Source organism: Lissotriton vulgaris, chromosome 3_1, assembly GCF_964263255.1.
Source record: "Lissotriton vulgaris chromosome 3_1, aLisVul1.2, whole genome shotgun sequence".
NCBI classification, from domain to species: domain Eukaryota; kingdom Metazoa; phylum Chordata; class Amphibia; order Caudata; family Salamandridae; genus Lissotriton; species Lissotriton vulgaris.
Window position 1 is genome coordinate 1,107,894,040 of NC_141689.1, and position 25,874 is coordinate 1,107,919,913.

Below are 25,874 nucleotides of genomic sequence, written 5' to 3' on the forward strand. Positions count from 1 at the left end.
CAGAGTCTGGGTCACTTCAGGGTGACCAGGGGATCGATAGACGAATGCCCACCCCTGTCGGGTGCTTCAGGGATGAAGAGGTGAAACTTGACTTTGCAGCTAGAAGACCAGGAGTCGTCGACTACTACCAGGAGCTGGATTCGAGCTGTCCCGCAAAGGATGTCTAGTGTTGCGGCGTCGGTGCTCAGATTGAACACAACAAGCCTTGGCAACAGCAACCCAAGCAGGAAGAGAAAATCTCCTTTGGTGTGGACCAGCAAGGTCCAGGGGACTCAGGGTACATCTGGAACAACCAGGAAAGCCCAAGGAAAGATAAAGTTGCCTCCAGGGATCGCGAAGGGACCTCGAGAGAAAATACAACGGAAGGGGTGGGACAAACTCTAGGGACCCACCTATGGGAGAGTCAGGAAACAGTGGTGGCTACACCCATTTCCTTTGTCCAGTTTTGCGCCAGAACAGGGGCTGGTAGCCCCTCCAACAGGTTTAAACTGGGCTATGCACAGGGACACCAAATGTGCCCCCAGTTCAGACTTCAAAGCACTCTTTGAGTGAACCCACCCAGCCCCAATACACTAAAGCATGTCTGGGAGGTGGTTACACCTCCCTGTGACAGGAAACCTATTATCCAGGCCTCCCATACCGGAGTTTTGGCCAGCAGCAGGATGCCAGACTCGAGTCTGTGGCTGGCATCATCTATTTCGTGATGCTGGTACGGGGTATACCGGTGCTGTCATGTCTCTCCCTCTAGAAGGGTGGGATCATACTTCCATACAGTTACTGGTGTGGTTGTATGATTCCAAAGTGTTTGACACCAATAACAAAACATTTCTATGCACCCATTCCAAAGTTAGTATTTACTGCAAGGTTATAAAGCACTTAAGCGTATATGGTTTGGCTGCATTACAAACAACCCCATAATCAAGGTCCCGAAAGCTGCAGAGGGGCTCTGCTCATGCATGGGCACCCTCTCACGTGAAACCCAGCACCCTGCCTTCAGGATTGTTAAGGCCTGCCATAGGGGTGACTGATAGGTTTACGTGTGCAGTGATATAGGGAGATATATTGAACCTATATCTCAGTAAGGGGTGCATGCACTACCTTACCCAGGCTGCAATAGCAGACCTGTGGTGTCATTTTGGAAGGCTTCCCAGGGGTGGCACAATACATGCTTCAGCCCCTGGTATGCCTCTGGGATACCTATGTCCTGGGTATATAGTATACTATATACTCGGGACTTATAAGGGTACCCAATAATCCAATCTGGAGTGTACCTAAAGTACTGGGAATCAATTTGAGTGGAAGCAACTAGGCTGGAGTCCTGGTTAGCATGGCCCCAGTCAGACTAAAGTCGAAAAACTGAAACACCAGCAAAAAGTGGGGTTAACTATAAGAAGCAGATACTAACCTCCTACAGACACCACACCAGTTTAGAAGAATAAAATATCTTTATCTACACTTCACAAGACTAAAACGACACAAATCCAACAAACACAGTTAAAAATATGTCTTTCAAAAAGGTTTCAAGAACTTGTACCATAGAAAACTAGGGATCCTTGACTTTTACACAAAGTACCTGTAGTTTGGTCACAATTCACAAGGCCAAACGGCCGCAGAGTGACGAAGCGTCGAAAACAAGGAGGTGCGTCAGTTCCTGAATCCTTGGGAAAGTGCTGCAACAGTTCTGCTGCATGTAGGAGAGTGCTGTGTCAAATCTGGTTTGTTGGGGAAAGTGATTCTTTGATTTTTCATGACAGTTCCGGTCCGCAGGTGATGCGTCGGGAAAACTTGTCCACAGGTGCGATGCGTAGAAACCTGGGATGCGTCTGTAATTGATGCGGCGGCGTTTAGCTGCGCTGTGTCGGTTTTATTAATCTGCAATCTCTTGCTGCGTTGATTCTTGCAGTGGCGATAGGCGCTGCGCCGGTTTTTGCAGCGGCACTGCGATGTGTGTTAATTCTTCTTGCGCCATGGAGATGCATCAGAAAAATAGCTGCAAGAAGAGCAATGCGTTGATTTTTGCAGTTCTTCAAGTTTCTTCTTTCTTCCAGCTCCCAAACAGCAGCAACAACCTCCAGAGGTCCAAACGTGACACAGGCAGCTCTTGGAAGGTTAGAACTCAGCAGCAGAGTTCAGGGGAGCTGGGGGTGAAGTCTTTGTGTCCCTTAGACTTTAGAACGTGAGGCCAGCACACAAAGGCCCTTGGAGATCTTGTTCAAGCAGGGGACACAGCAAAGTCTTTCTCCTTTCCTTAGCTGAAACAGCAACTGCAGGCCAACTCCACACAGCAAAGGGGCAGTATTTTTCCTCAGTCTCACCTGCTCTTCTCCTTGGCAAAGGGTCCTCTTGAATTCTAGGGTTCTAAAGTTCTGGGGTCCGGCCCCAACATTTATACATCAACATCATTTGTTCTCTGGTGGCAGAGAGCCCTGTGCCCAGCCAAAACCAATCCTGTCCTCGCTGGTGCAGCTTCCTGGCAGAAGGTGGAGACAGCATTGTGGAAGGCAAACCAGGCCCATTCAGGTGAAAGGAAATCTCCTCCTCCTACTCTAAATGCTGCCCAGGTCTATTCAGCCCAGCCCTGACTCATCCAGACTCTTTGGAGCCACTGAGCCTCCCCAGCCCCCGTCATTCCACAGCCAGACATGCAATACACAAACCTAGCAGAGGCACTCTGGATGGCTAAGCAAGAAACTACCTACTTTCTAAAAGTGGTATTTTCAAAGAATGTAAAATATGTAATTTAACATTGAGTTCAGGCATACCAAACTTAATTTTCCTATCTGGTTCCCATGGGCAGTTATGTTTTAAAGATGTTATAAACAAACTCCCATTCTATCATATGGGAACAGATAGCCTTGCAATAGTGAAAAACGACATTGGCAGTATTTCACTATCAGGGCATGCCACATACCAGGGCATGTCCTTCCTTTCACACAGTGTTTATGTTGTGCCGGTGCTTTCCGGAGCTAAGCACCAGCACTTCATTCTCAGGGCTGGGTCTACACAGACGGCTGCCCCACCAAAAGTAAACACACGAAAACCCACTGAGTAGCTTTCATGAAAGGCTCCGGTGCTTTGTTTCAGGCAGTATGTAGCCTGAAACTCGTAACCCCTCCATCCGTGTCAAGCTGTTGAGATAGCTTTTACAGTACACCAAAATCTCGCGATATTCCTGACAACTCTCCCCATACTCCCTCAGGACTCCAACTGGCACAAGAAATGTTTAATTAAACAAACGCACAGACGATAAACCGCCTGCACTTTAACTGAAAATACAGACAAAAGAATTAAGTTTAATAGTGCCCACCAATGCACTTGAAACAATTTACAGCCCGAACAAAAATGTTCCCAGTTATGAAAGCTTTGGAATATACATTGAATTTGGTTTCTTAAAATGAGTAAACCTTTTAAATGTGAAAATACCTGCTAGAAAAAAAAACGTTCCATTGCAGATGTTGGCTGGTGACTGTGATAAAATACTCTCGTTTAAAATGGCCACCTTGTTCGTTTTGTTTATGCTTCCAGAGTGTTACATCCATCCAGTTTGTTTTTACACTAGAGCATGGCTGGTTTTGAGTCACTTGTATTGGGGCAGCCACATTTGTGTTTCTGTAGACAAAGTCGATCAAATCGCAATGGATATGTTTAACCTGCTTTTCATATCACAGCTGCCGCCCTACGCTGTACAAGTATATCACCCACTCTCAGCATGAGTCGCCACCACTACCAGTAAGTAATATGGCCTGGTATGAAAAGAGACAGCTTGGGAGGCTGAATCGTTTGTGGCTGGAGGAGAGTCAAGGTATGTTAGAGCCCCTTCATAATCTTCACAATGTAGACCCTTTAACTTATTGAGCTGCACCTTAACACCTACGTTGCCAGCTATCCCACCCCCGTCACGTCACCTCGGTTTACTTTGATTTCCCTTTGGCGCTCTTCCCGGTTGCCTGTTGCTTCGTGGACGCTGTTTTTTATATCTGCTCCATTGAAATTGTAAGATTTTCCCGTTTGTTCCTTTGAGACTTTGCTGTGTTCTTATGACCTTATTGTAACACTCTGGAGGGGACTGCTACCACAATTGGCATTTTTGTTTTAAGCAATGTGAAAGGGGATGGCACAAGTCAGTGATGTGTCATCAAGATGGTGGGCGCTGCATTTTGCAATGCCAGTGTATTTGATTCCTAATCAGCATTAAATCTTGTGTCAGGGTGCTTGTAGCACCAGAGAGAAGGGAGGCAGGGTTGATTAGGTGTCAAACGTGCGAAACCCCCCAAACCCCATGCTGGCCTGGAATGCTTTTGCTTCAAAGAGGGTGGGTGGGAGGAGGGGCCCACAGCGTATTTGGCAGTTGACGCACGTTAGAGAAGTTATGGGTGCAGAACATTTTGTTTCTAACTCGGTATGGTGTGCGTTGCTCCTATCACCACTGTTGCCTCCAGCAGTAAGATAGCAGACGTATCTGTGCTGCCAAATGCCCACCCCTGATTTGATTTGATTTAAAGACTTATAGAGTGCACGAATGTCCTGGGGCGTCTTGGTGCTTGTGAGCTGCAGTGTGCCTTTGGGTATTGGATCTAGGAGGCAGTCCCAGCCCACATGTCTCCATTGACCAGCTGACTGTCTCATGGGAGAGTGGGACATTTTCATTAGGTATGTAAAAATAGCAGTTAACACATCACAGCATAAATGCTGTAAACAGAGTGTTGCCATTTGTAAGTTTGATATGGAGATGCCATCCGAAGTCCATCTAACAATTCTCCTGGCTTCCCTGCACATGTAGAGAGAAGTTTGCATTACAATAAGGCATATGCAATTTTGTATCGGGTATTTTACTTGCGTATCAATGAGGGAAACCACCTTTTGCAGTTAACAAAAATGCCCACTCTCCTGTGTTTAGTGTGCATATTTCAACTGCATAATTACTCTGTACAGATGCTTTAAAGGCAGGAATGGCCCCTAGAAGTGTCCAGATCTGCTTCCCGTCTTTATTGCCCACTACATTAAAGAGATGCCATTATTCCCAACTGCTGGAAAGAGGAACACAGAGGGTTCAGCGCATTAATTGATTTGGCCTTAAATGTTCTGGTCTCAGGAAGAGAGTGTTCCTCTAAAGGTGTTAAATGGACTTAATGTGTGATCATGTATATCCACGATTCCTCAGATTCCTGTATGTGCTATAAGTCTTTCCACTTTCGTCATGTATGAGTCCAGGGTGAGTGGTGTACCTGTATGAGTAGTGTGCCTTCATGAGTGTAGGGTGAGTGCTGTGTGCCTGAATGAGTGCAAGGTAAGTAGTATGTGTGCAGGGTGAGGAGTGTGCCTGTATGAGTGCAGAGTGAGTGGTGTGCCTGTATGAGTACAGAGTGAGTGGTGTTCCTGTATGAGTGCAAGGTGTGTGGTCCAGACAGAAGCCTGCACAGGTGGACATTTCTGACTCGGGTATGTCCAGTTTGTAGACATCCATTATATGCGCTGTAATGATTAAGTCATCTGCATATCTGAAAAGTGTAATTTTCAGATACCACAGCATTACATACTGTGCATATTCAAAGGGTCTGCATTGTATGCTATAGGCATATCTGTGAAATAACATTTTACATGAGCCTATGATTTGTGCACATTTTGGAGATCTGATATATACAGATAGTCAGAGGTTTTAGCTGTCCATATTGACATAATACAGGACTGAATGATGTGCAAAAATCAGTTACAGGTTGTATACATGCCAGAGAGGGGCATATTGTGCTTCTAGCGGAGTTCAATATAGTCTTAATGTGACAGATGCCTTCATAGTGGGCTTGTGCCCCTGAGCTCTATTATGTCCTATATCACTTGGCAACAAAATGTACATATATCAGTGGCAAATTCCCTAAATTCTCAGAGCAACAGAATTGAGAAGTGTGTAAGGTGTGGTACTGTCTTTTACTAAATGACTGGCCCGGAGAAGTTTGGGTTTTATTTGAAAAGCAATCCTGGAGAGATACAAAATACAACAGAAGTACATGGTCATTTCAGCATTACTTTAGAGTCTATCTTTGGTTCCAAAAGTCATGACACCCAGTCTCTTTTGCGGTTTTGCCTTGATTTTATTAAGATATCCTTCCCAAGGAGCTTGAAAACCAATATGTGTTTCAAGTCAACCATCATATTACCTAGGTAGAAATTACATCTAGCTTTCATCAGTACCAGTTGCGGATTTCGGTGGAGCCAGTAGACTGGAGCTGGAGCCAGTGAAGGAAGTGGGTGAAGCCAGGGAAGTGGGTGTGGCGTCCTACAAAACTTTGAGCACCTGGACTTAATATTTTACAAATTAAGCACTGCTTTCACATATACTGCACCCTGCCCACAGGGGTACCTTCGGTCTACCTTGGGTGACTAATATGTCAGAAAAGGGAAGGTTGGGGCCTGGCAAGTGGGTGCAGGTCGCCATGGCAGTTTAAAACTGCACACAGACACTGCAGCGACAGGTCTGAGATACCTTTTCAGGGCTACTCACGTGGATGGCACAAGCAGTGTTGCAGGCCCACTAGTAGCATTTGACTTACAAGCCCTGTCACGTAGTGCACATTACTAGGGGCTTACCAGTAAATCAAATATACAAATCAGGGAATCTCCAATCCGTAAACGAAATGTATACAGAGAGCATAAGCACTTTAGCACTGATTAGCAGTGGTAAAATGCCCAGAGTCCAAAAGCCAACAACAGCAGGTCAGGAAAAAATAGGAGGAATAAGCAAAAATTTGGGGATAATCCTGCAAAAAGGGCCATTTCCAACAGGCGGTAACAATTATTTAAGATTCTCTGTGTCCATTTGTTGCCAAGGAACATATTGAGGTGCCCCAGGTCCCTTACGTATCAGGGGCATCTGATATATGGGAGTAACAGAATGCTGGTGGTTGTGCTGTCTAGCATATTTTTGCCACATGCACAAACATTTGTGCATGTAGGGATAATCCAAGTCTGAATCTTCCTCACCATAAATAATGCAATCCTCCGTATTTGACATGTCACGTAAATCGAAAGACACTTCCCGTGGCCTTGGACTCATCTTTTCCCCTTTGGCGACTATCTCACTAGGGGTGAGATCAGTGTCACACAGAACTGATTAAATGTTCCTCTTCTACACTAGTCTATAATGTAGTGTCAGTCCTCCTATAGCTTCACAAGATCCCATCCTGGGATCTGGCTGGCCATGTGTTTCCTGAAACCGCAGCGACTCAAGCTCTGTTGCTCAGGGTCTCATAGTTCTTGAGAATATGTCCTGCTCAACTTCTCTAGGGTTGGTGTAATTAGACCATCTCATCGCTTCTTTTGTTTGATCAAAATTGATAAGGGGCTTTTTTGAGTGCTAGTATCATACATCGGGTGCTCAGTCTTTGGAGATCTAAGTATTTCACCCATGCTGTCTAAATGCCTATCTATTGACTGAACTTTATTTGCTATCCTCCGAAAACGTTCCTGAATCTGACCTGACCAATTATCACAACATCCTTCTCTCCTTGATTCCCTCGCATCTCTTCTATTCTCACTTCGTGATAACCATTTCTGAACACACTGGTGAAATTATTACATTCACCATCTGCTAAGGTGGTGAATTATCTTCAGTCCTCCTAAAATTGTAATCTCTTTCTTGTGATACTGGCCATCGAGCCATACTAACCGCCATGTCTATAGTCATCATTTCACCTAGCGTCATCTACCTCTCTCTGTTGTGGAGAAGGCATTCGCTCTTTAACTATTCTTTCTGTTATATCTCTCTTCTATAACAAGTGCAATGTGGCTGATAAAACAAGCCACTGATCGTCACTGTCTTCTGGACCCTGCTCTTCACCTCTACCCTCCTGGTCACAGGCTGGATATAAATGCAGTGTAAACTGTGCTTCTAACTGTACTGAAAACTGAGTCACCCATCCATTCTTGTTGCCTTGTTTGTTCTGTGGGGCAACTTCAGGGTGTCCCTTTAGAGATTGTGGTGGGATCTCAACCTCAGGATTCTCAAAACCTCTGCGACTTCCTATAGCTGCGCTAATGGATAAATAGCAGCTACCTTTGGGGAAGTATTCATAGAATCATATGGAGGAGGGAGAGCAGAAGGGATACCAGATGTGTTAGCATTTGAGGAGTCCTTAGACATTTCACAAAAGACACACCATAAGGCTAAGGTGGATTCTCGCTTCTGAAATTTAGCTCCTGCATATCTACTCTTAAGATGTGTAACAATGTGCTCTAATATTTTGACCGCAAATGTCCTTTCCTTTGACTAGGGATACGTGTGCTTCCGAGTGGCTTTAAACCATTCCCTACAGTGTTTTTGTAACCTTTCCTGATCACATGGAAAGGTCTTTTGCTTGTGTTCTAAGGGAGTCTCTGCGGTCCCCAGTATTCCTAGCAGTTTTATAATCTCATTTTTCTGTCTACTCAATATTTCTTCTTTTTAATTTCTTACACTAATCCTCACACACAAAAAAAAATCTGTCAATTTGTCTTTCCAGTCATATGTTAAACAAACATCACAACAACATTATACAATATCACTCCGGGGCCACATTTCTATTTACTAGCACACACATTCATCAACATATTTTAAAAATATAAAAACTTCAACTATTTCTAGGTTAATCACAATTATTTGACTCCAAACTGTATACTATGTTGGTAGCAACTTGCCACTTTCCTCTGCACTCAATAGAGAATAACCTTCAAACCATGCGTCCAGGACAGTAATTCAAGTGTTCAGATTATACTTGGAGGTAAAGTTTAGCGATATCAGCCTTTCCGCCGTCCCTCTGTCAAAATATTGGAACACATATTGGACTCTCAATTTCAAACCACCCACATTGACCACTTGCAACTTTATATTGGGATAAATACCTTACTGACTATGTAGCGCCTTAACTTAATATTGTGCAAAACTTGTACACAACCTTGCATGAGATACCCTTATTTACATTATATCTACATTTACCATTGCCGAAGAGACCAGTCGTACAATATACAAAACATGGAACAAAGTCTGCATTGTACTCACCTGAAAGGCTGCAATTTCTGGGACCTACCTGTTCCTGTGATTAGGCAGAACGTTAGGCAACACTGTGTCTGCTTACCTCATCAAAGATGCGCAGTGATCTATGCACCGGGGGCAGGTGGTTGAGGGCAAATGGGACTCCTGGCTGGCTCGTAAAATTTTGCAGGGAAACTCTCATAAAAGAACAGGACTCCTCTTGGCAAGGTAAAAGCAGGTTTACTGTGTCGGCAGGGAGAGTAGCTAACTCCACACAGGTAGACTGGCCCAAATGCCTACTCACTGGCAGCCTTTTAAATAGTCACACAATGTCTCTTACAAGAGGTCAAATACTCAACAATTGCTTATTAGTTAGAAAACATCACATCACCTGTGTCTTTAAACTCCTGATCTTTTCCTCTACAAATTCTATCTTGTAATACACGCAATGCTTAACAAACATATGCATGTGTGTTTTATTGCTCTACTCCCAAGACTTCTCATCGGATTCTGTGTACCCTTGGCTAACTCGATCTCCAGCTCGTATTCTTCAATCATGGTTTCAATTTGCTGAGAATGCAGAGTACATGCTTGTAGTGACCATAAATTCCTTTAGGCGTACAAACACGGGTTTTCCTTTAACTAAGACCTTACTAATCATGCGCTCTATTTCCTAGTGAACTCTTCTCCTGTGTTGCATCACTTTGAGCCTACACTGCTCTTTCACCGCGTATAACTCTTTGACACACTCTACTGATGTCTGCAGTGACATGTCTTCAGATTTAGTTTCCTCTCACACATTTATGGGTGGTTTGCTATTTCTTTGTATTAAATGGAAAGGTATGTAGCTTGGTAAATTAAATGTCACATATTGCCTTTAAAGGGAAGGTTTTTTATTTGGGTTGGGTACCTCGTCAGACAAACACAAGGGGAAATAGATGTGCACTGCAATAATTCTTGCCAGAATCACTTCGTACCGGTCTTGCAACCAAGAAAATCATTAAATAACACATACATATATATACATAAACCCACCCACCCTATATGGTTCAGCTGTTCTGCCACTAGTATGTTTGAGTGTCACTTAGACTGCTTCCATACATGGCATGTACTGGATGTTCCGTCCATATCAGTCATTGGCACTTTTGCCCTCTGCATGATGGCATTTTCTGATCACATGTGTACATTCATCTGAAAAAGAGTATGCGTCAGGTCTGGTTGGCCACCAGGTCTTTTGTTTTGAATTTTCTCCTTTTGTAGTTTCGCTTTCATTTATTTAAGTCTCCTCCTTTTATTTTAATATTTATGATGATACTACAGCTCTCCAGGAGGTGCTAATTGGTCACATGTTTTCTGCTCATTTCAATGGCTGGGTGCAAAATCCCTTGTGGTCACTTTTTCTGAACCAGGAGAAAATTCTGGAATACTGCTGTCATACTGTATCCTTGTTTTCCATTCTGAGATGGCCAACACATTGGCTCTAAATGTGGTGGCCATGCTGGAACTCCAAGACAACAGACTATCTACAATACCTCTGCAAGATGCACACCCATTGCTATGTTTAGTTCAGTTATTGAAAGCATATGCCCATAGTATATAGACAGCAACATGTTTTTTTCTTCTACATGTGTTCTTTTAACTTATCCTGAATATATTGTTGAGTTTGTGTGTTTATTTTGCGTGGTTCGGTCAGAGGGTGGAAGCAAGAAAGAGTTGGTAGATGGATGAATGGAAAGATGAGACATCATACATGTATGATGACTTACTGAGTGCCTAAACCCATCAGTGAAACAAAAGGCACTTGCATAAGCCAGACCTATTGCATTTGCGTGTTACTCTTTTGATGGAGTCGCTCTGTGAAATTAATTTGAGCTGTGATGAATAAGCATATCCACTTAATCTAGGCCCCCCCCCAGGTTAAAATGTCTGAGTAACACTATCAGAAAAGACAAACCCGGAGTGTCAAACTTCTTATCTAGTTCAACTACCAGAACGATAGCCCTTTAGTAAACATAACCTGGGGCTTCATTCATCACCCTGAAAGAGATGTTCTAATGCGGATAAAATCACACTGTTGTGAAGATTAAGGAACTTTTAGTCAACCTTCATCATTGATAGCAGACTGTAATAAGTCCTGTCAGTTGTATCGGTGTGTTGTTTCGGGATGGGAACACCACCACCTCTCTTGTGGTGGGAGGTAGACGTTCACACTCCCAGGCTGTGGAGTGCAAGTTAGCATGCTAATATATTGTCGCATGTGTGATAACATTTGATGAGTATTCCAACCACCTGTCATCTTGCCTTAGCTAAGAGAGCCGGTGCAGCTATTGTGTGGTAGCGACTACCTAGCTACTGTATCGCCAGGGAGCCATCTTAGCAGTAAGTCATCTTAAACTAAAATAAAAACTAAAACACACCCCCACACCAGTTTCCTCACTGGCCTGATACAGAGTCTGGTAGGGGAGGCAAAGTCTTCGTAATAGAGTTACCCTCACTTTGTGGCCTAATAAGCCACACCAGTAGGGGTCTAGACCTCTCCACTTTTGCATGCCTACAAACTAGCTAAGTCCTGTAGTCAAGGCATTGCAGCTGGTCCAATAACTCTACATATTGTTCTCTAAAGTTATGTAACACATGGTTTTATTTTGCTAAATCAGCACCTCAATTCAAGACTACAATGAGACTCATTAAGATCAAGTTCAGGGTGCTTGAAATGCATCTTATCCTGGTAATAATTGTGGAAATACAGTGTCCCTTTACCACCACCTTAAATAACCCTTGATTCCCTATTTGGGTCAGCGTCTGTGCCCTTGGTTTCCCTAAAGTAATTTTGTATCATGTTGTCCAGTTTTTGAACACAGGGTCTTCAAGCATAACAGTTTGGATTTGCTATGTTGGTATCAATGTGACCAGCCCCACACCCCCTCCACCGTAGGCTGAAAGCGTCTGCCCCAAGTCTTTGTATGCTGTTGCGATGGTGTGAGTGCCCAGGAATCTATTGTTTTGGGGGTGTGCTCTAAATATTAGTCCTTCCACAGTCTCGCACCCACCTTGCAAATACCAGAGCCTCCTTAGCGGGTTCTGTGCCTGCCAATGGGAGTAAAGATGTATCTAACTGAACATTGAGTTCTCAAGTATGATTGGAATTTCAGGCCAGTGAGCCAGCCTATTTGAGACGGATTCAAAGCATCTTATTTGTTCAGCATAAGAAGTGTATAGGCTACCAAGTACAATTTCATACCTGGCATAGACTAGCATAAATTGCCCCTCCGTTGGGACAGTTTCATAGGACATTCCCTCTCTCACCCATACCAGGGTTCCCCTGGAGGAGGCAGAGCAGCCAGTGGCCTCTCCATCGTCGTCATAAAGGGTCTGCAACGTCCATAGTTAAGTGGGCCTCCCGGAGGAAGGCCGGGTGGACCACTCCGCCTCAAATAATTATGGAGTTTATATCTTACCCATTCCCTTGACCTACCATGCGAGGAACCGGTAGTTGTTCCACTTGGTCGTGGAGTAGACCTTAAACTTGATGAGTTTTCCACAGAGGAGGTTTAAGCCAAACCCCAATAGGCCTACAAAGAGTAATATCGGAACTAACTGACTATTTCGAGAGAGAAGGTTTGGAAATAAACATCAAAAAAACAAAGGTGGTGAGATTGACGGGCACCGGTGGAAAATCCTTCACTTGGCAAACAAAAGGAAAACCCATTGAGGAAACAACTGCTTATAAAAATCTTGGGGGTTACAATAAGTAAAAACATGTCCCTCACAGATCATAAAAGAACAATTACCGCAAAGGCCCAAGCACTGAGCTTTGCTTACAAGGTTTTGCAAAAGAAATTGCAATGTCCATCATATGACCACCTGTTAAAAGTAATGACAGCCCAAGTCTTACCATCCCTCTCATATGGACTGGAAATATGGCATGGGAAAGAAGCAGCTATCCTAAACGCACACCAGACAAGAATATATAAAACTGTCTTTCACATATACAAAGGAGCAGCCCCTGCCCAAATAAGGCCAGAATTTGGTCTACAAAATCAAATCTACCAGAGGAAAGCAGCTCTAGTGAAATGGTGCTGGAAATTGAGATTATCGGAAACTGGATCTTTAAACAACTTATGTTGGCAAGAAATTAAAAAACAATATGACCAACAGGAACCCGACTCATGGGGCTATGACCTGAGAGCCTCACTAGACACCCTAAAAATAGTGGAGATCTGGAATAACCCACCGGAAACAACGTCCTTTAAAAAAATTTGCAATCTAAACGCAAAAGCTTTATCGCTTGTAGAGGATAAAAAGACTTTGGCCAAACGTCGACACGCATGGACCATTCTAAATTCGTATAAACGACTAAAACCTCAACCTTATCTCACTGCGCACTTCCGGCTGTCACTAAAAACAAAATTCATGGCCTTCAGAATGGGAAACCATATCTCAAAAGACTTGATTCCGTCATGGAAGGTCACTCACCAGGAACGAAGATGTAGATTATGTGATTATCACAGTGAGACCTTGAGTCACCTCCTGTGCACATGCGAGTCTTCTAAAGAAGAAAGGAAAATTTTACTGAAACCAATTTTTAATATGCTACAGATCCGTACCTGCAGGCAAGCTGTGACCAGCTGGATGGGAGCAGGTTCAAACATTTTGATATGCCGCGGGGTAAAGTTTATGAATTCTGTAGAGACAAAGCTTCAAAAAGCAGAATCAGACCCTCGATAATGACTGGGTTAGTTGTAAATGAAAACCGAGACAAGTCATTTTTAACTAAAGGAACTTTTAAGTGTGTGTTACTTTTAAATTGTTTTTTGGATATGTATACTTTATGGTTGTGAAATACCAAATAAAGTAATTTTTTGACTTGACTTGACTTGACTTGACACAGAGGAGGTGGTCCCAGTTGGGCCGATTTTGAGGTAATGTAGTACTGTGTCCCTCTCAGAGTATCCTAAAAGTGGTTCCCCATGTAACACTGAATATGTGCAATTCAGTGACCATTAATCAATTAAAACAAACTGCAACTCACAAGCCCCACGGCAGATACGCTATAGCGTTTCACTCAAAGCATATGAATAGGCAATATATAAACATTGAGGAAATGCAAGGGGAAATCACCTCCCCGACCCGCCACCTTATGATTAGCAGACATTGCAAGAAGGAGCAAATAACAGTGAAGCTAATAACCCTCTTCTCGACAACTTAAGCAAGTGTGACCCCCCCATCTTCATGATTCAGCCAGGTGACCAGTCTCAACCTCATAGGCAGAACTGAAAAAAACAAAAGTTACGAGTCATCAGCTGATCTGCGATGGTAAACCATTATCCCCTTCCTCTGAAGGGTCTGCGCTCTGCAATGTGCAATTGATGCATCTGCTGTCTCACTCAGCGAATACCTCTTGTTGGACAGCTCTTTCTGGCATATAATGCTGATGCGGCTGTGCACTCAGCCTCACCTTGCAGCTTCGTGGCTGGTTTAACCATTCCTCTGTCAGGGCGGGATTGCCTTCCCTTTGACTGAGGCTTGGGCCAGTTCTCATGACCCCTGCTAGCCTTGTACTTTTCAAGCCATTATGTGACTTTTTGAGCCGCACTTTCGTGAAACTCGTCCTATAGCTTAGTGGTTTAAATGGGAAAGAAATAGTGCAGGTATTCATCTAAATGTGGCAAGTGGGCAGGGCTAAAGGCAAGCCATGCCAATGCGTACTGACTTCTATACTAGTTGCAGCACATCCCAAAACATGAGAAATACGTTTCTATAAACCAGGTTAACTTGTTATACAAAACGAAAGCTGAACAGTGATATTTTAACATTTCCTTATTTTGTAATATGTATTTCACTTTTCTCTCACACAAAAACAAGCGCAGACAAGCAGGCAAAGAAACAAACAGACATTTACACAAAGGAATCAGGTGGGAATAAATCCCTTTTGACCTCATTACCTCCCATGGCTTTCTTCATTGCGCTGTCACTGGGCTTGACAGCCTGATGGTGAACACCCGGATATCATGCATATGAGCCCACCCTGAATAGTTCAGGGTGGGTCCGCTCAGGGCTGCAGAAGTGCTTTGGCTGTCAAAGAGACAGAACACCACCACTAGAGGCCAATGCCCTACCCTTTCATGAGTACTGGCATGCTCCATGGTGTAGCGTGTAGGGGCTAGGCCCAACACGTGGATGAAGGGCTTATAATAATGTACACAGACACAGTTAGCTGGTTAGCCGGAAAGACCCCGAGCGGTCTTCCGCATTGTTTATTTATACCCCGGTGCGAGCCCGCCCCGGGGTATGCGTGCATGCGTGCGTTTTGGGATACAATGTATAGGAGAGCCCGAGTGGCTCTCTACATCCCTCCTTCAATTTAGTTCTGTTCTTGCAGCACTCAAGCGTTTTTTTTTGATTCACGGAGATGTCCAGGCAAAGTCTCTCAGATGTTGGTTGGGTCTCGGGTTGGGCCTCAGATTGTAACGTTGGTTCCGGGCATACGGCGCCCCGCAACCCCAGCCGGGGTTGTCCCTGCATTCTCGCCGCTGAGGGCCGCCCAGGGTCGGTTGTTCTCGGCGGTGAGGTTCTGCGGTGTCATTTTTGGTGGACTCTCCCCTCTTTGCCTGGTTGTGGGTGACCCTGGCAATGACCCTCCTAGATCTAGACCTCCATCATCTACTGCCTCCTGACCTTCCTCGGTGTGGTGGTCTCCAGCTGCCTCACTTATTTTCTTAAAGCATGACACATTACGGGTCACCACTTGTCCATTTCGCTTTGCAGTCACCATTGTTCCTTGGACCTTGTCCACGATCCACACCTCCGACTCGTAGGGCGTGCGGAATTTCCATCCTGGGTGGCGATCTCTCACTACGACAATGTCACCTTCCTTCAGAGTGGGCTCCTTTGCGTGACGATGCTCGCTCGCCTTCAGGTTGGTGTTTCGCCTCCGAGCTTGAATGGTTGCAGCATCTCTTTCTTCCGGCGCCCAGGTGCTGTCTGTCGGGATGCTGTCACGGGGTGCTCTTTTGAATAACACATGGGCGGGAGCACATTTGGTAGTGCTGTGAGGCGTCTGTCGGTAGGCTCCTAGAAATTAATCTAGGGCTATTTCCGGATCCTCCCCACTGTCCACCGCGATCCTCAGTGCTCGGTTGAGTGTCCTCATCAGTCTTTCGACTTCCCCGTTTGCCTGGGGCCACAGCGGGGTGATTTTCCTATGCTTGATCCGGAGGCTCTCGAGGTAATTCTGAAATTCACTCCCTTGAAAGGGAGGCCCATTGTCGGACTTGATTTCATCCTGGAGTCTCATGGTTGCAAAGACGCGACTCAGCACTTTTTTGACTTGTGGAAATGCAGTTGAAGATATAACCTCCACTATCGGAAACTTTGAGAACGAATCGACAAGGACCAACATGTGTCTGCCATCGGGGAAGCTCCCAAAGTCTATGCTGAGGTGTGTCCAGGGCGTCTGGGGTGCATCCTCCGTGATCACTGGTGCCGGGGTCGGATCACTGCCTGTGATTGTACAGGCATGGCAAGAGCGTACCATAGCGTCCACTTGGCTGTCCATGGCGGGGAACCATACTTTGCTCCTTAGACGTGCTTTTGTCTTGGCCATACCTTGATGGCCTACGTGTGCCAGAGCTAGCGCTCTCTGTTGGAGACTCTCAGGCATGACGATGAGATGTCCTCTGAGGATGACTCCTTCATCGCCCACGCTCAGCTTACTACGGATTTGCCACAGTTGTTGCTGCGCTTGGCTCACCTCCAGCCGAAGGCTCGGCGCTCCATCAAGGAAGTGGGCCCAGCGGTTTCCCTCCAGAGCCTGGCAAACTCTCACTAGCGTCTCGTCTGTGGCGGTTGCTTCCCCAATTTCCTTCAGTGACATATTTTCTGGGCACGCGGCCAGCGAGATCATGTGGATAAACTCTTCAGCTTCCACGCCTTCTTCTCTTGGTGGATATTGGCTGACAACATCGGGGTGGCGGGACAGATAGTCCGCCGGGTTGTGCGCCCCAGGTCTGAACACAATCCTGAAGTTGTAACTCTGTAGCTGGACTGCCCAGCGCTCGATGCGTGGGGGTGCGGGCCTGGATGACCCTGCGAACAGTGGCAGCAGCGGCTTGTGGTCCGTCACCACGGTGAACTCCTGCCCGCACAGATAAAGATGGAAATGCTGACATGCCCATTTTATGGCCAGGGCTTCTCTTTCGATCTGTGCATACCTGGTCTCAGTGTCCGACAGCGCCTTGCTGGCATATGCGACTGGTTTCCACTCTTCTGGTCCATATTCCTGCAGGAGCACCGCTCCCAGGCCCACTGGGCTGGCATCGACGATCAGTTCTGTCCTGCGTCGGGGTTGGAAGTATGCCATTACGGTGTCGTCGAGGAGGCTGGCTTTGATGTTTTGAAATGCCTTGTTGGTGGTTACTGTCCATTCCCACTTATGGTCTATTCGTGTGAGGGCTCTGAGGGGTTCTGCAAGTGCGGCCAAGTTAGGTATAAACCGACCGCTGTAGGTGGCCATGCCTAGGAAACTGCACACCTCGGTGGTGTTTCTTAGGGTGCTCGCTGCCTTGATCGCCTCTGCCTTCTTGGGATCCACTTTCAGACCTTCCCACGTGAAGGTGTAGCCAAAGAAGTCTATCGACTCTTGGTAAAAGGAGCATTTCGACCGGTGTAGGGTCAGTCCGCTGTCCACGAGTCTTTGGAGGGTGGCCCTCAGGTGGGCATGGTGCTCTTCAAGGGTTGCTGAGTAGACTAGTATATCGTCACTGAGGTTGATTACTCCACTCAGTCCGGATAGTACTTCTCGTATGGCGTTTTGGAACACCTCCGCAGCGGAGGAGACGCCAAAGCTTAGCCGTTTGTAGCGTCCTACATGGGTCGAGAAGGTGGTGATATACCTGCTAGCTGGTTCCAACTCGAGCTGGTGGTATCCCGAATTGAGGTCTAGTTTTGAGAACCATTTCGCCCCTATCAGATCGGCCACTATATCATCCATGGTAGGAGTGAAGTGTCATTCTCGTTTAACGGCTGCGTTAGGCAGCCTCATGTCCACGCATAACCTGATCGCCCCAGGTTGCTTTGGCTTTGGTGCGACTACCAATGGGGAAACCCAGGGTGTCGGGCCTACACCTTTTCGATGAAGCCAAGGTCTTCCAGTTTCCGGAGTTCCTCTTCGACTTGTGGCCTTAAGTTGAAGGGCACTCTCCTGTGCCGGAGTGCTACCGGCCGTACGGACGTGTCTATGTGCAGCTTGAATTTCGGTCCTTTGAGTTTTCCTAGGCCCTGAAACAACTCAGGGAAATCCTTCAGCATGAAGTCTGCACGCGCGTGATGCACCTGATTGGCAAAGAACACCAGGCCAAGGTCCTCTGCCGTGTGGCAGCTCAGAAGGGTGCCTTTCTTCCCCTTGGTGATGTGGAACCATGTTTCAGTGGAATACTCGCCATTGACGACGGTCTTTTGGATCACCCCTCTTAGTGGTAGTGGTTCAGTGCCTCAATAGGTGTATATCCTCGCAGTGGAATGTGCCAGCGGGGGCTTGGGAGACATCTTCTCATATTGATTGGAATCCATGACATTCACGGACGCCCCCGTGTCTATCAGGGCTTTAATTTCGGTGCCTTCTACCGCTATTGAGCACATGGGCGGCGGCCTTCTCCTGGTGGATGCTCTGCTTACGTAGGAGACAACGTACACCTCATCGTCCTCATCGTCTTCATATCTCGGTCGTCTTTCTTGAGCCTGGTGGTCAGGGGGGGTGGTTCGTGGTCGAGCGACAGCTGTCGGATGCGCTGCGTCACTGCCCTGGCTCTCGGACCAGCTGGCTTGAATTTTCCTCCCCTACAGACTGCGGCGAAGTGGTTCAGACGCCCGCATTTAAGGCACGTCTTCCCTTTCGCGCCACATGTGGCCGTTGCTGGATGGTCTTCACCACAGTACCCGCACTGATTTCCTCTGGACGGGGCACTTCGTGGGCGAGTGGCCGGGAATCTTCTCTGGATTGCGTCAACTCTCTCGTCCTTAATCTGTGTCGTCCTCGCGGTAGCCGGGGCGATCACCTGTGTGCGTAGCGCAGCTTCCATCTCCTCCGCCCTCGCATCAGATAGCTCATGTGACCTGGCTAGGATCAGTATTTCATCTAGCGATATGCCCGGTTGGCGGAGAATGAGCTTTCTCAGCAGTTTCAACTTGCAGCCCACTATGATCTGGTCTCTGATTTCCTCCCCGTGGGTTGGTAAATGGGCAGGTGCTCGCAAGTCGGCGGAGCCTAGCGTAGTACATATCGACAGACTCCGACTCAGTTTGCCAGGCTCGTTTGAATTTAAATTTTTCAAAGTCATTATTGAGTTGGGGATCAAAGTGCGCATTCAATGCTGCGACCGCAGCGTCGTAGTCATGCTTGGGTCCCGTGTTGGGGAGTGACTCGAACAGTTCATAAATCTCTGGCCCACCGTACAGGTTGAGGAGCGACCTTTTCACAGTTCCATCCGTCTCCCTGGGGCCTTTGAAGTATAGGTTTAGCCTCCCAACCCACGCCTTCCATCTCAGCGCCGCCGTTGCAGGGTCTGCCGCCTCACTAAAGGGGGGAATGGGTGCTGCGCCAGAGTGTAAGTGGGTGGGTGTCGCCTGCGGGGGGACTCCGGCTTGGAGTTGGGCCTGTGGCTGCGGCGCGACTATCACTGGTGGGGGTGCGACCGCTGGAGGTGGGTTCTGGCCTGCCCCATCTTGGCCCGCTCCCGGCGCTGTTACTGACATTGTTCAGTCCTCTTTTAGCTCTTCTGGTGCTTTCCGGTGTGTCCCTGTGTGGTGGAGCTTCTGACCCTGTTGTGACGTGAGGACTCTTACACAGCTCCTTGTTTCCTTCAGGGCGATGAATTTGACCGCACTTCTGCTTGGCTTGACTTGTGCTTGTTTGTGTTCTTTTTTTTTTCTCTCTCCCCCTTCTCTGCAGCAGGTGTGAAGGTGCCTCCTTCCTTTCTGGGCCTTGCGTGCAAAGGTCGGGGCCCTAGCGCTGTCTGGCTGACTCTCAGTGTAAGAGCTGGGGCCGTTTGACTGTGCTTGTGCTTGTTTTTTTTTTCTCTTGTGTTCCTTACGCTGGGCCGTGAGCGCTGAATGCACGGCTGGGGGTGTGGCATGGGCCTTCGTGAGCGTTCGCTACGCTCGCAGCTGCGGCGAAGGCTGGGGGCTGGTCCTGGGCCTCGCCGAGACCACGTGGTGCCGCTGCGCGAGTCGCGCTGAATTCTTCCTCCGGGAGGCACTCCGCTTCGGCGCTGCCTGAGGGAGGAGGGAAGGACACGCGGGGGTGTCGCGCTGGCGGGGCACAGTCAGACTCACCCGCAGTTCTCAACTGGAAGCACCCAGGCTCCTCAACGAGTCCCGCCGGCTGAAGGCGCTCCCTCCGGGGAGGCGCGTGGGCGGGCCTCGGGAGCCGGGTCAGGACGGCAGCAAACGCGGGTGGGCTCCGCGGCAGGAAGCAGGCACACAGCGGCGGCACCGACAGAGGCAGTCCGGCACGCGTGCAGGTAGGCCGGCCTCATCGCCAGTGTAGCGTGTAGGGGCTAGGCCCAACATGTGGATGAAGGGCTTATAATAATGGACACAGACACAGTTAGCTGGTTAGCTGGAAAGACCCCGAGCGGTCTTCCTCATTGTTTATTTATACCCCGGTGCGAGCCCGCCCCGGGGTATGTGTGCGTGCGTGCGTTTTGGGATACAATGTATGGGAGAGCCCGAGTGGCTCTCTACACCTGGCAGTAGAGAAGTGCTGGTACTCAGTGATACAAATAAGAAGTGCCGGTACTCAGTACCTGCAAGTACCTGCCCATTAAGGCACTGCCTATAGCCCTAATGAGTGGACAGCTGGATAGCTTTGCAGAAAGTAGCCACTCTCATTTGTCCCCTGGAATAAAAGCACATTGCGCCTATGTCCTGTAATCACAATGCAACACACTGTTCCATGTTGTTGAGGGTTCTTGATAATCACATTACTGTAGTAGAATATGATGTAAGATAGCTAGAGAGAGAAATAGAAAAGAGGAATGACCGAGATTGGTCGGTTCCTACTTGAGATCCGCAGAGCCATGAACACTAGTGGTTGCAGATAAGGGTATAGGTTTGTTGCATTCAAACATATCCAGCCCTAAACTAACGGGTTTATATAAACCTCTTGACCGATGAGTCCTGGTCTTGGATCATATTGCATATAACCCTGCCACAGAGTTGGATACTGCTTTTGGACATTTGACCTCTAAAGTGTCAAATGATTCCTGTGCACAAGCTTCCAATAAGTGACCCTTACTCTAACAAACGGATAGTGGTCTGGCAAAGACAGAAACTGACTTCACAATCTAGGCTGTTTGATATTGAGGTTAGATACTGAACATACTACGATTAGTTAGTTGGTGAAAGTTTTTTTGTCTTTTTTTTTTTTTTTTACCAAGATACAACTGTGGCATCTGCTAATGGAGTCAGTTGGCCCTCTGAACTGTATGATAGAAAAAGTAAAGGGGGGTAGGTAAGAGGTTTTAAAGTGCAGAATGTACATTTGCAAAACTTTTCTTGAGAAATACATACTGAGAGCTCGCAGTGTGGGAGTGCACAATAATAAATTGGGGACCCTTCTGAGCTCTGACCATTAGTAGTAGATATTTATTGCCTCTCTAGGCTAGATGGGTCCTCGAGGATTGGAGGCAGCTATTGTTCTCCCCCTTAACTTGCTAGTAGATAATATTAGACAGTAAAATGGCCTTCGAACATTTCACCTAATTTCAAGATCACTCTTAATTACATAAAGCACCGGAAATTTTGTTACAATATAAACCACCAGAGACAGTTTGCCCCCTACGACACAGAAGTAGTGTTTACTCTACTCAAAGACATAGGACAGGATTTGGGAATAATTATTAAGACCTTTAAAAGTAATGGTTGAAGGGCATCTGGGTATAAATTGAGAGCACGAATGAGTTTCTGTTAGTGTGGGACAGAATCCACCTCAAAATGGAAAGTTGTGATAAAATCCACATACCTCAATATAGAGGTAAACGAGTATGTTAAAATTATGTGTGTAGTTTTGAGAGGATGTGAATGAGAGCAAAACTAATATAATTGTACCTTAGGCTAAACATCCCCAATAGTTGGGTCACAGGTTCTGGCAATAAATGATTACTGTGATGACTTGATTGATGGTTTTTCAAAACGTAATATCTGCACCATACAGTCCTTGTAAAACTCTGCTGTAAAAAGGGCTGTCAATATCCTTAACTGTATTCATGTTTTACTCACAGTCAAGGCAGTGCTTGGATATGATGGAGCGTAAAAGTTCAAAGACTGTTACTTACCTCTATGATCAATTTTCACTATTAGATGTGATTCACTACAACAATTTTAACAAAAAGTGCAAAATAGAATCATGACGAAAAACATGAGATCTATTGCTGCATTGTAAAAGCATGCAGACATGTCCTGAAACTTAAAAATGTGAAACATGTAAATAAAGAGAGAAGAGAAACATTTATATGCTTATGGATTGTAGTCACACGTTTAAGAAATAAAACGTGGTCAACTAAGAAAATGTGCCGCTGATTATCTAACATGACAAATGAAAATAAGTCTTACATAGTGAATCACATGAAAAACGATGAAAAGGTCTAGTTGAAAGTTGCTTAATAGTAAAGGTTTTGCTGCAATACATTAATAATATGTGAAATACTAACTTGAATATCAAAAGTGAAACGCATATTAATCGGTTTGAAAAATAAAACGTGTGAAGTATTTCTTTTAGTAGTGCCTAATATTGACATGTAACCTTTGGAGAGAAGAATAATGAGTTAATTTATTAAGAAAACTGAATTATTCATGTTAATTTATTAAGAAAACAGAATTATTCATGTTAATGTATGTTTTATATTAATCTTAACGTGGCAATGATTTTAATACATTTTCATGTAGGGCTCGAATGTTTTTTTTCCTCTTTCAGAAAAGCAGAATCTAGCTGAAGCTGAAGTAACAATTTCAGACGATAGGAGGACTCTTCAGTGAGTTTCTTTTCATGCTTATGAACAATAGGTCCTTTTCTCATTCAGCAACAATTTTCCTATGTTCTCTCTCTCTTATTCCCTAGGTGATTAGCAAATGTCTATTTACTGAAACTGTATGATATTGTGTGACTATTTGCACTAAACGATTTTTATAACCAGAAAACTTAAATGTGATTTGTGTTTCTTGACCATTCAAACTGAGGCCTAGATAAACAATATACATGAGCAATGTTATACTTTTGAGTCATTCTTGGTGTGAAATCTCGTCGAGAATTTTATCAACGTGGGTTAATAGAGGAATTGTTTATGTGTCTGTATGAATTTGGCATCTTCTTATTCCAGGTCCTCATAAGGATTTTCCCCATGTTATCTTAATATCCAAGTCCCTGTTAGCTCACATAAGATTCATCGGAGGATCTAATGGTTTGTAATTTTAGATTGATAGTGGGCCCAGAGAGGAAATAGATTGAGTATTACGAAATGATGTAAGTATATGTGAATAAAAATTTTGTTTAGGTTCACGCTGCATCACATACCATTTAACAGGCAAATTTAGTTCAAAATCCTGACACTGGTCCAAAATCAATGTTTGTATGCTGTATCATAAGCCAGATTCCCCCATACTAGCCAGTTAGAGCTCTGAGATCTTGTGCTAAAACTCTGAGTAGAGCACGAGGATACGCCTTCCCTACGGGGTCTGTACTCTGGAATAAGCCCCCTGATTTTGTAAGGAATCTCAAAAAGCACAAGGTCATCAGGAAGGTGTTTAACAACCTGCCTTTTCCAACCTTTCTTCACTTTGAAAAAACAGTACTTTACAAATGAGTATTGTTGCTGCTTTTTTTAAAAATGAACCCAATTTGGATCCCACCAATCCTGATAATTACATATAATGATGACTAACATTTAGACATGCTCACATGAATGTGCTTTCTAATTTATACTTCTGCCCACAGCTTCCTCACTTGAATATCCCCAGTGCCAATCTGTATCTGGAAACTCTTCAATAGCTTTCACATGCCCATAGTGGGTGCTGGCTCCACTTCGGCGAAGTAAGCAGCCTCTCTATGATGTCACTGGAGCCTTCAAGTACCCGCATCAGTTTCCTTTATTTCCATTCACATCGCCACGGTCAAGAGCACTCTCAATCTCTTCCGGAGTCCATAAGCTATACTTTCTCTTCAGGTGCAGTTTTTTTGCCCCATGAGATTATCTCTCCATAAGTGGTCCGGTTTCAAACCATATAGAGACTGTGACGGCCATATGTCTATCACAGACCCCCATGAGATTTAACTTAGGTGCTTGTGATCTGATGACAGTGCGAACTCCTGTGAGTCGTGTCGGAGGATGCATTCCAAGACCATAACAGAACGGGAGGCCAAGATGTTCATGGCCAGTTGCGGGGATGAATATCTTGTGTGCTGCAAGTCTAGATCAATGTCTCCAAAGTTGCCTCTTTCACCAACGTCATCCAAGAAGAAGCAAAAGCAGAAGAGATGACATTAAACCTGATGCCACAGTTTTCCAAAAAGTCCACCGCCAAGACCCCCTGCTTGACCTCAGCTACCATCAGGTCAGGAACTGAATGAGGAACCTGTGGAGGATCCAGTGCTAGTACAGGAGACACTGTCACCTATGGCACTAATTCCAAGCCCTCAGCCCAGTCAGGTTAACTCAGAGCTCCTCATTCCTGGGACGGATCCCTCGATGTTCCTGAAAGTGATGTTCAACATCTTCAGAAGATCCATGGCCCACTATGGAGCACTCACCGGCCACATGGATCTGTTGACTTTTATTTATGGAGGTTTAGCTATATTTCATACCTTTCATGCCTTTGCCTCCAGTCTCGTGGGCTATGACTGTGACACCTTTGATACCCCAGCCATTGGGATATACACCCCACCAGACGCCACCTCTGTTGACCATCCTATTTTTGCTGCCAGATTCTGTTACTTCCTTGATGCCACAATCGACCCCTCCAGCACTGCGGATGACAACACAGACAAAAGCTACCGTCTCCTGTAACTGTATCCTGACCAGCACATCCTTTATCTCCTACTGCTTAATCGCCTCCGCCAGTCTCGCAACTCACTCAATGGCAGCCTTTGTCTTTGATGGGTTTGCAACATCCTTCCAGAAAATGCATTCAAAGGCTAATAGACAAAAGTAGGTTCTTCTTCAAGTACTCATATCCTCAAGAATACCCCAGCGCCCATAATAAAGGAAACAGCCAATCTCAGTGGACTAAGACTTTGCAGACCTCAAAGATGGCAGCAGACTTGATAACTTCCTGGAGTGGGAGCTTTACACCTCAACTGCTTCCTCCACTGGAATCCTCTGCAACCCTTGCTAATATTCAATGAGGCCTTAATAGAGCCTATAATTGTGATCTGGGAGAAACCAACAACTTCCACTACAGTCTCCAGATCAATAGAGAGGCTCCACAAACCAGCACCAGGTGATCCAGCTTTCCTTTTCTCACAAGCCCTCACCTGAAAACCTGGTAGTTCAAGCCTCTTATTCCGCTAAACTGATGCCTGGCGCATTTCCCACAAGTTGTTTTTAGGGACAACCCGATTCACTTTCTAATCCACATTTTCACTGTATTTTCACCGTAAGATGTGCCACTGTAAGATATGCTACCGTTCACGCGCTAGATATGACTTCGCTTCACATTCCCTTATGCACTTGGTATCACCACTTTTCACATCCTTACACTACCGTACTAACGTTTAACCCCCGTTCTTTTATCAACTTCTTTCCCGCTCCTCCTCACGGACCTGCATCCTTTACTGTTCTCATTAGGCACTCATCATGTCGCCCCTCAGTGTGCACGTTAT